At 31.6% G+C, this 8,018-nt stretch overlaps 1 non-coding gene across 1 annotated transcript; it reads right to left on the reverse strand.

Moving 5' to 3' along the window:
• Positions 1 to 6,257: 6,257 nt before the first annotated feature.
• TRNAF-GAA (transfer RNA phenylalanine (anticodon GAA)) lies at positions 6,258 to 6,330 on the reverse strand. Its single transcript has one exon. It is a non-coding gene; the product is annotated as a tRNA-Phe (tRNA).
• Between the last annotated feature and the right edge of the window lie 1,688 nt (positions 6,331 to 8,018).

Here is an 8,018-nt window from a genome sequence, read left to right on the forward strand (position 1 = left end):
TTCCGCTATATTGTCAAGGAAGAAAAAAGCTTTAGTGTTGCTTTATCTTTGAATTTGTTTAAAAAAATCATGATTCAAACTGAAATTGATTTTTGGAAAACTTTCATCAATTTTCTTTATCAAAAATCATAGTTCATGCCTATCCTCATGGATTTTATGTATATTAGATTACTATGCTACATTTCAGCTTCTTTCTATCATGTTTTAGGTTGTTCGCTTTTTAAAACATGTACAAAAGTCAAGTTTACATCCAATTTTCTTCATTGAACTTAGTCATGAGATGCATCCTTAAGTTAACATTGAATAAGATTCTAAGGCTCATCTAGTACATGATTCTATAATGAACATGAGACATTATTAATTTTAATTAATGCAATGTTCAGACAATTAAGGCAATGTTGTATCGATCGTTATGTATTGTAATCGCCACCTACGTGAAGATTCAGCATTATACTTAGAACCTAGAGGCAGCAAACCGTCCAATTTGATTGTTTTCGTCAAGTGTCTTCCACTTGGTTCTAAGCATTCTTCTGCTTCGTCGTCGTGGTAGCTACATTTTAATTACATGCCCCAATTTATTGCAAATTCCTCATAAATAAGCACTTAAATTTCATCCCAAGCCCCAAAATGCGCTCCAAGTTCGCATCATAGTAAATTTCATTACTTCCAGTTTCATTTTATTTAACTAAAATTTCAAAAAAGTTCATCCTTATTGCATCTCTGATGCTTAATAATAATGAACAATATAATTTTACAATGCATTCGAGACATTCATGTATGTCTATAATAGCTTCAATGAAGCGAGAATTTTTATAACCATACTAATGCATATATAGGCCATCTACAAGATAGTCGAAATTTATGCTCAACTCTGGAGTTGTTGAAATAAACTTCATTTAATGGCTAAAAAAGTTATGCTAACGATAACGAGAAAAAAGTTTGTTTTTGTTGGTCTTCAAAGTGTTATTAGTATTCCAATATATATTGGCTTACTGCAGGAATTGGGTGGGGTTGTATGTTTATGAAAATAGATTTTATTTTCACAGTTAGACGTCATAAGTTAAGAGTAGTTGATGTAAATGAACCCCCATACCCTATGTGATGAATGAAACAACAAACTCTAATGTTCAGTTCGTCATGGACATGTTTATACCCGAGGAACACATTGTTGTTGCTAGGACACTACTACGTCGCCTTGTAGACGGCAAGTCGCTCTGAATGAATCGTGAAATCTGATCTAGACTTGTTTGGAAGGCGAAAAATCAATTTTGCCGCAGCGTGTCGCTCGGAATTTGCTTCAAAAACAGTTGAATGACTTAAGAAATGAACTTGATTGAATGGACTCTTGAATGGATACATACATACATATATGGACTAATATGTTTCATGAGAATCATAAGTCAATATTTCACAATAGAAAAAGTTCGTTCTATGTATTAAAGAACATTTTGCTTTTGTGTTATGAAAGCATTTTATGTGCTGGAAATAAAACTTTTTTTCCCAAGCTACTTTAAACATTCAACTTAAAAAGTCATGTAGTGGTTTGAAAACTTTTAAAATGCCACAAAGAAAAGTTTCTTCAATGGAAATAAAAATAAAAGATCAGTTTTTTGTACATCAAAAGAAAATTTGAGTTTCGTTTTGTAAATTTTTTTATTGTCTTTAGCACTAAAAGTTGCTGGAAATTTTAGACAATTTTCTTTTTAACTGAGATGTGGCTTTGGATAATTTTTTATGCAAATACTTTAAAACAAAGTAAAGTTTTAAAATGTATGAAGTGAAAGGCAGTCTTTAGCAAGTAAATTGTCACAATTTTTTTGGAAGGAATTTCAAATTGTTCTTTTGCATGGAAAGCAATAATAAGGTTTAATACAACTCTTGACTCCTTGATATGCTCCTTATACTTATTCATCCTTTTCTTTCAACGCTATTCTTTGTTCAAACTCAAAATAATGCAAATCTGGGGTTATAATTTTAATGTACACAATATAATCGATATTCTGCATAAAATATTCTACATAATAATGGATAATAATGTTTAATTTACTATTTCATTTCCTTCATTCATGTCAATCAATCACCAAATATTGACAAATCTCATTATAATTGATTCGAAAGTTCATCAAAAATGTCCATAAATCTGATTATGTTAATAATGGCAAAGGTTGTTTATTGTGAAATAATTCGTAAGTATTGATTACTTTTAAGTCAAAACATCAACTTTAGTTTTTGCGACACACTTTGGCATCGATCGAAACCACACACGGAATATGACTGATGGCCATTCCAAAAATTTTTGGCGGTACATAGGTTGCATCCCACTGAATTAGACACATTGCAGTTGATTACTTTCCAAACAGAACTGTTCTTAACAAAGCTCGAAGTTGATTAGACTTCTTACAAAATTCAAGTCGATTTAGAGCTTTGGTTTTTAAACTAACTTATAATCTTTATCGATTATCAACAGAACAACAACAAGAAAAATAATCCAGTCTTAAAGTCATTTGGTTTTAATTTATCTGTTTCTTAAAAGCTTTAAGGTCTTATTCAATCTTAAAGATTTATTTTCATGTTTTAAAATTTTCAATTCTCTTCACGTAAAATGGGAAAAAGTGGAGAAACTCCCAAAAGAAAATAATACCAGAAAATTTCTGTGTTTGAAGTGCGCATTTTAAATATTAAATTCGGAAAATTGAGAGAAATGCTTAAACTTCTTCCTTAAAGTATAGTCAGAATTCTTCATTATTATAATTAGGAATTTGATAGTGAAAGTATGATTATGATATTAAATTTGAGATGGTTATGCAAGAGCTCTGTACTATCAGGAACAGAAACCAAACAAGTCTATAACGTAATAACTATTGTAATTGTGTGTATGATAATTGGATCGAATTGCTACATATTTGGTTTGAATCAACATATATATTTTCGTGACCATGATTATTGTTATCACGTCTGTAACTAGTAAAAGAAGAAACTTAAATATTCTTACCAAGAAATAATAACTGCAACACTTCTGAGACGAAAATATGTGCTTGGGATGTTTATTCTTTGAAGATCAAAAACAAAATAAACATTTCCAATGAGGGGCCTAGCAACCAAAAGGGGAAAATCAACTAATTGAAGTTGCATGTTGAATTTGAATATAAAATAACCGTTGACATATTTTCATCAAAATCTTTAATGTTTAATTCCTAATTAATGAGTTTGAAGCTTCAGAGCAGCTAGAATATGTTTGAGTTCTTTCAGTTCTTCCGCCTACACATATCCTTTAAAAATCCATTACATAAGTAAATATCTTACTGTTGTTTACGCGAATGAAGATAAAAAGTAATGAGAATGTATGATGCATCACGGAATGGCACCAATCGTATGATGAGAACTGAAACAATGATATTTTTTCTCCTAATGTATCTCTTCATTCGGAAAGCTCATGAAACACAGAGAAAATGAAAACAAAACAAAGTATGAATGCTCTATGAATAACAAATATTAAGTTGGAATATAATTTGACGAGAAATTTCTTGTGCTGTATAATTGAAGGAAGCAAATGAAAATAATTGCGATAAAAGCAATTTTACGTTTTTGAGAATTTTCTTTAAATTCTAAACATTAAAGTTCAAAGAGAATAAAATCAAGGATTTTTTTATTCGAATGAGTTTTCATGTCAAGCGGAATTAATTAATTCCATGAAGTTTCTTTAGAAGTTTATTGTGCAGGTTGGTTCTCTGTTCTTCCACATTAATGAACTATTCAGAAAGTCAGAATAAGTGATGATGATAATGATGTTGATGCAATGAGACGTAAGCATTATTCCGACTATACAAAAAATTCATAGAAATTAAATTAAAAAATTAACATTTTGTTTTGCGATGCAGAAGTGAAGTTGAGAACAACAGTTTAGTTTTTGGAATTCTATTTTGATAAATAATTAAAAATTCAATTTCATTTGCGTCTAGTTTTGATAATAGCTGAATTAGATGCAGTGACGTAAGAGAGGGAACCTTCTTTGATAGAAAATTGTCTTCAACTCATAGGAATTCTTGAAAAACATCTCAAAACCAGAATGAAACCACAAAATTTTAAATCAATGGCTACATATCTATTGACTCCCATTGGAAAAACATTAGAATCATAAATAATGTTTGACCGAGCAAATATTATGTGTTGGAGGCACTGTGATTAATAATCTTATTGTACCACACCCTTTATACCGCATATACAGTTCTTAGTGGTATCTGAACCACTTGCAAGCTCTGGACATTGCTAAATATACCCTGCTGCAGATATGTACGTTTATGTTGGTTTGGTGATTTTGTTTCGTATCCTATCCTTAGCCACTGAATTTGGAATATTGAATTAATCAGCTTTTATCTCAGTTATCAAGCAAGTAACACATATTAAAATGTTGTAATGGTGCAAGTCAATCGTAATTCGATTTTAAGTACGATCGATGAGGAGACAGAATGGATTGAAATCTAGAGTTTCAAGCCTTATAAAGATAGGGTTTCTGATGCCGTTAACGAAAATGGAAAACGGGCCGTGTTGTCGAAAAAATAAAAACGGAAAACGGCCGTTTTTTGCTAGCCGTTTTTCCGTTTTTGGATATGACTTTTTCTCTGAATTTTTGGAAAAATTTTCAAAAATTTAATTAATTTTTCGACGGTCAAAAAAAATTTTTAAATAATAGATGTCAAAACTAAGAGATTACTTTCGTACAAGCTTTGTGATACAGCAGTATACTTTTAGAGTCAGATTTTTCGGAAAGCATATCTTGGCAAATCAAAAAGGACTTCAGTTTGAATGCAACGTATTGTTTTTCCATTCTAAAAACGGACCAGTTAACGGCCGTTTTTGAAAAAACGGAAACGGCCGTTTTTTAAAAATGCCGTTTTTCAGAAACCCTATATAAAGGTGAATTTGTTAATGCATTTGTAAGGTCGAGTACCATAGAGAATGTGGAATATTATGAAGACGAGAGTTCGATTCCCAACAGAGTCTGATCTCTCAATCAATACATAGAGTACTGTTCATATGAAAAAGATTAGCTCACGACACTGCATTCACCAATCTTAAGAGATGATGCATAATGTTTAATGCTGCTGAAACATATTTCAATCAACCTCCAGCTGACGTTCAATTCTCTTCACATCATTGCATTAAGCGAGACGAAAAACTTATTTAAATCCTGATGAGATTAGAAATGAACTGAAGAGTACGTATATGCATGCAATGCTTAAAGTGCGGTTAAAAGCTTCATTAAGTTTTTATATATGTTTGTTTTTCCACTCCTTTTACCACAGTCATATGTTACAGACATCAACTGAAGCACCGCACATTTATATTCAATGTCAACGTCAACCTACACAACCAACATCATCATAATCTTTTTAAGGGGTTAAAAGAAGTAAAGCTTTACTTTATGCGATATTATGTGTTATAACAACAGGTTAGACAGGTTAAAGTCATACGCCACATTTAATTCAATGAGCTCTTATGTTCATTATTTTAAGATTTAATGAAATTTTCGCTCTTTTTTGGTTTACTTTTTTCCGGTGCCGGTGTATCCACATTTATGAAGATATGCGTGCTAAAGTCTTTAAAAGTTTACATAAAGCGTAAAAAATTGATTTTATGCTTGCTGAAGCAGAAGAAATTTCTTATTTAATTTTGCATCCCTTCATTCCATGCTCAATGTGCTCAAAAGATCCAAAATTTTTTGAATGTGCGGTGGCATTTCACCAAGCTTCAGATCATTGACATCAACTTACACTCGAATGATGTAAACATCTTACAAATATATTTCTAAAATAGATTCTTCAGACTGACTGAATGAATATTTTTGTGTGAAATACTATTTGGTTAGATTTTAACCAGTGTTGCTAACTCAGATGTCTGGTTGCTTGCATATATTTAAATGATCAAGTAGACTGCACATTAGACTTACTTACTTCGCTGATCGTACAGATTAATTGTGATCCTCCGATAGATGTCGCTTCAAGCGGGCACTATCGCTTGCTTTCAATTCAAAACCTTCGAAACACAAAGTAAAGGGTTCATTCATAAATTACGTCTTACGATTCGAAGATACATTTTACTCTTTGGAAGAATTTGGTGTATGTGTCACATTTTAAGACTTTCCAAAAAAAGGATGAGAAAATTGAGGAGGACACTGTTTGATCCTTGCAAAAAAATATTTCCTTGTTTGACATCATTTATGAAAAACTCCACGAAAAAAAAAATGACAAAAAAAGAATTGCCGAAACCCGGGATTGAACCGGGGACCTTTAGATCTTCAGTCTAACGCTCTCCCAACTGAGCTATTTCGGCTTATCATTTGATGTTTTAGAAATGACGAAATACACTTCACAAGTTCAAGGTCATTTCGATTTTAGAATTAGTTACTAGAAAATAATCACGTGATTTACTTTTTATATCTTCTTCTTATTCTAGAATATTTTTCGTTGTTGTTGTTTTCTTCTTTCTTTGTAATTTTCATAAAATCGGACTTTATTGATGTTTTATTGAAATTCTCCTCTAGTCCGGCGGTACATTCTGGCTTAGTGTTGGATTCGACTTTTTCAATCAATTTGTCCAACCCGTCAACTGGATATTATCCAGCAAATCCATTGAATTTTGTATGTCTTAATATGTCTAGCTAAAGTGGATTTTGGAAGTGAATTGTGGATACGTGAGGCATTATCGGTAATCACTCGATATCGTAGACTCATAGATATGTTATGAAGTATAATAAAGTCATCGCAGCACATCATCAGCATTAACAATAACATTCATACAAAATTTAAGATTACACAATTGAGTTACAAAACTTTATCGTCATCAGTTTATGTCTTTCGCAGCCATAATATCATGTGAATACTTTTTAGGAATAAGGAAGCGACGAAAAATACCAAAAAATTATTTTCATCTTCAGCAGAAATCATCATTAATTCTCACATTTCATATTTAATTTATTTTCTCATTCATAATTCTAAGAACAGGATTAATTTTGCTTTCGCAATCACTTCTTATTTTAGCAATTAATGCTAACCCACTTTCTAGATTTCTTTTCTTGGAAAATGTTAGCGACGTAGATTATTTCTTTAAATGAATGTACGATGCAGTATTAATGTTGAAGAAGCTTGGCCGGTCTGTGATCTACTGACTCGGGACTTGAAGATTCTTAAAGGAACACAACTATCTTAGGTTAAAGTCTTGATAGAATCATGTGCTGTATTTTCGGATCATATGCAGTAAAATAGTATTTCTTGACCAATTTCCGTCAATTCCGGTCGATTTCTATTTATTATCGATCTTCTCTTGCGACTCTTGGGTAAACTTATGCCATTTACGGACGAGTTTTGCCACATCAACAAACTAAATATTTATCCCATTGGTCGGGATAATTATTTTTCGATTTTTGGTTGAATTGCTCTAAATCTGGATCAGCAAATCAATTATATTGCCGAATTTGCAGATTAATCAAAAGAAATGATAGAATGTCTTTAGTTAAGCTTATAAAGACTATTCAATTCAAGCATATCAATTCCTAGATAAATGTACTATCCTAACCACATGCAACGACGACTTCCAAACTTATTTTTGTTTTATTTCTCCTATCTTTTGTTTTTCAAATCATTTCCTATTCATTGCTCACTTCTTATTTTCATACTATATTGTGGTATCTGCTACAATTTTGATGTGAAAACTTTAAATCTCTACTATAATTTTTCATGGCATGTAGTGTGTCAGATTTTGTTATGAAAAAGAAGGAAAGCTCAGAAACTCGGAACTTTGTTTCATTCTCGATTGAACAATCTCCGTCACTCAACCTTTCGTATCTATCATACATACCTCATTTCTTATTCATATTCACATTCGAGGAGATTCAAGTAAATGACAACAATATGATAGTGACTCATGCAATATCATCATCATCATCATCATCATAATCAACAACAACATCATTGTCGTCGTTCACAACAAACGCTTTAGTAAGGGCGCATTTTATTTTTGAC

This window comes from Chironomus tepperi, unplaced genomic scaffold (genome assembly GCF_022539635.2).
Source record: "Chironomus tepperi strain 1889 unplaced genomic scaffold, CSIRO-AGI_Ctep_v1 contig_9, whole genome shotgun sequence".
NCBI classification, from domain to species: Eukaryota; Metazoa; Arthropoda; class Insecta; order Diptera; family Chironomidae; genus Chironomus; species Chironomus tepperi.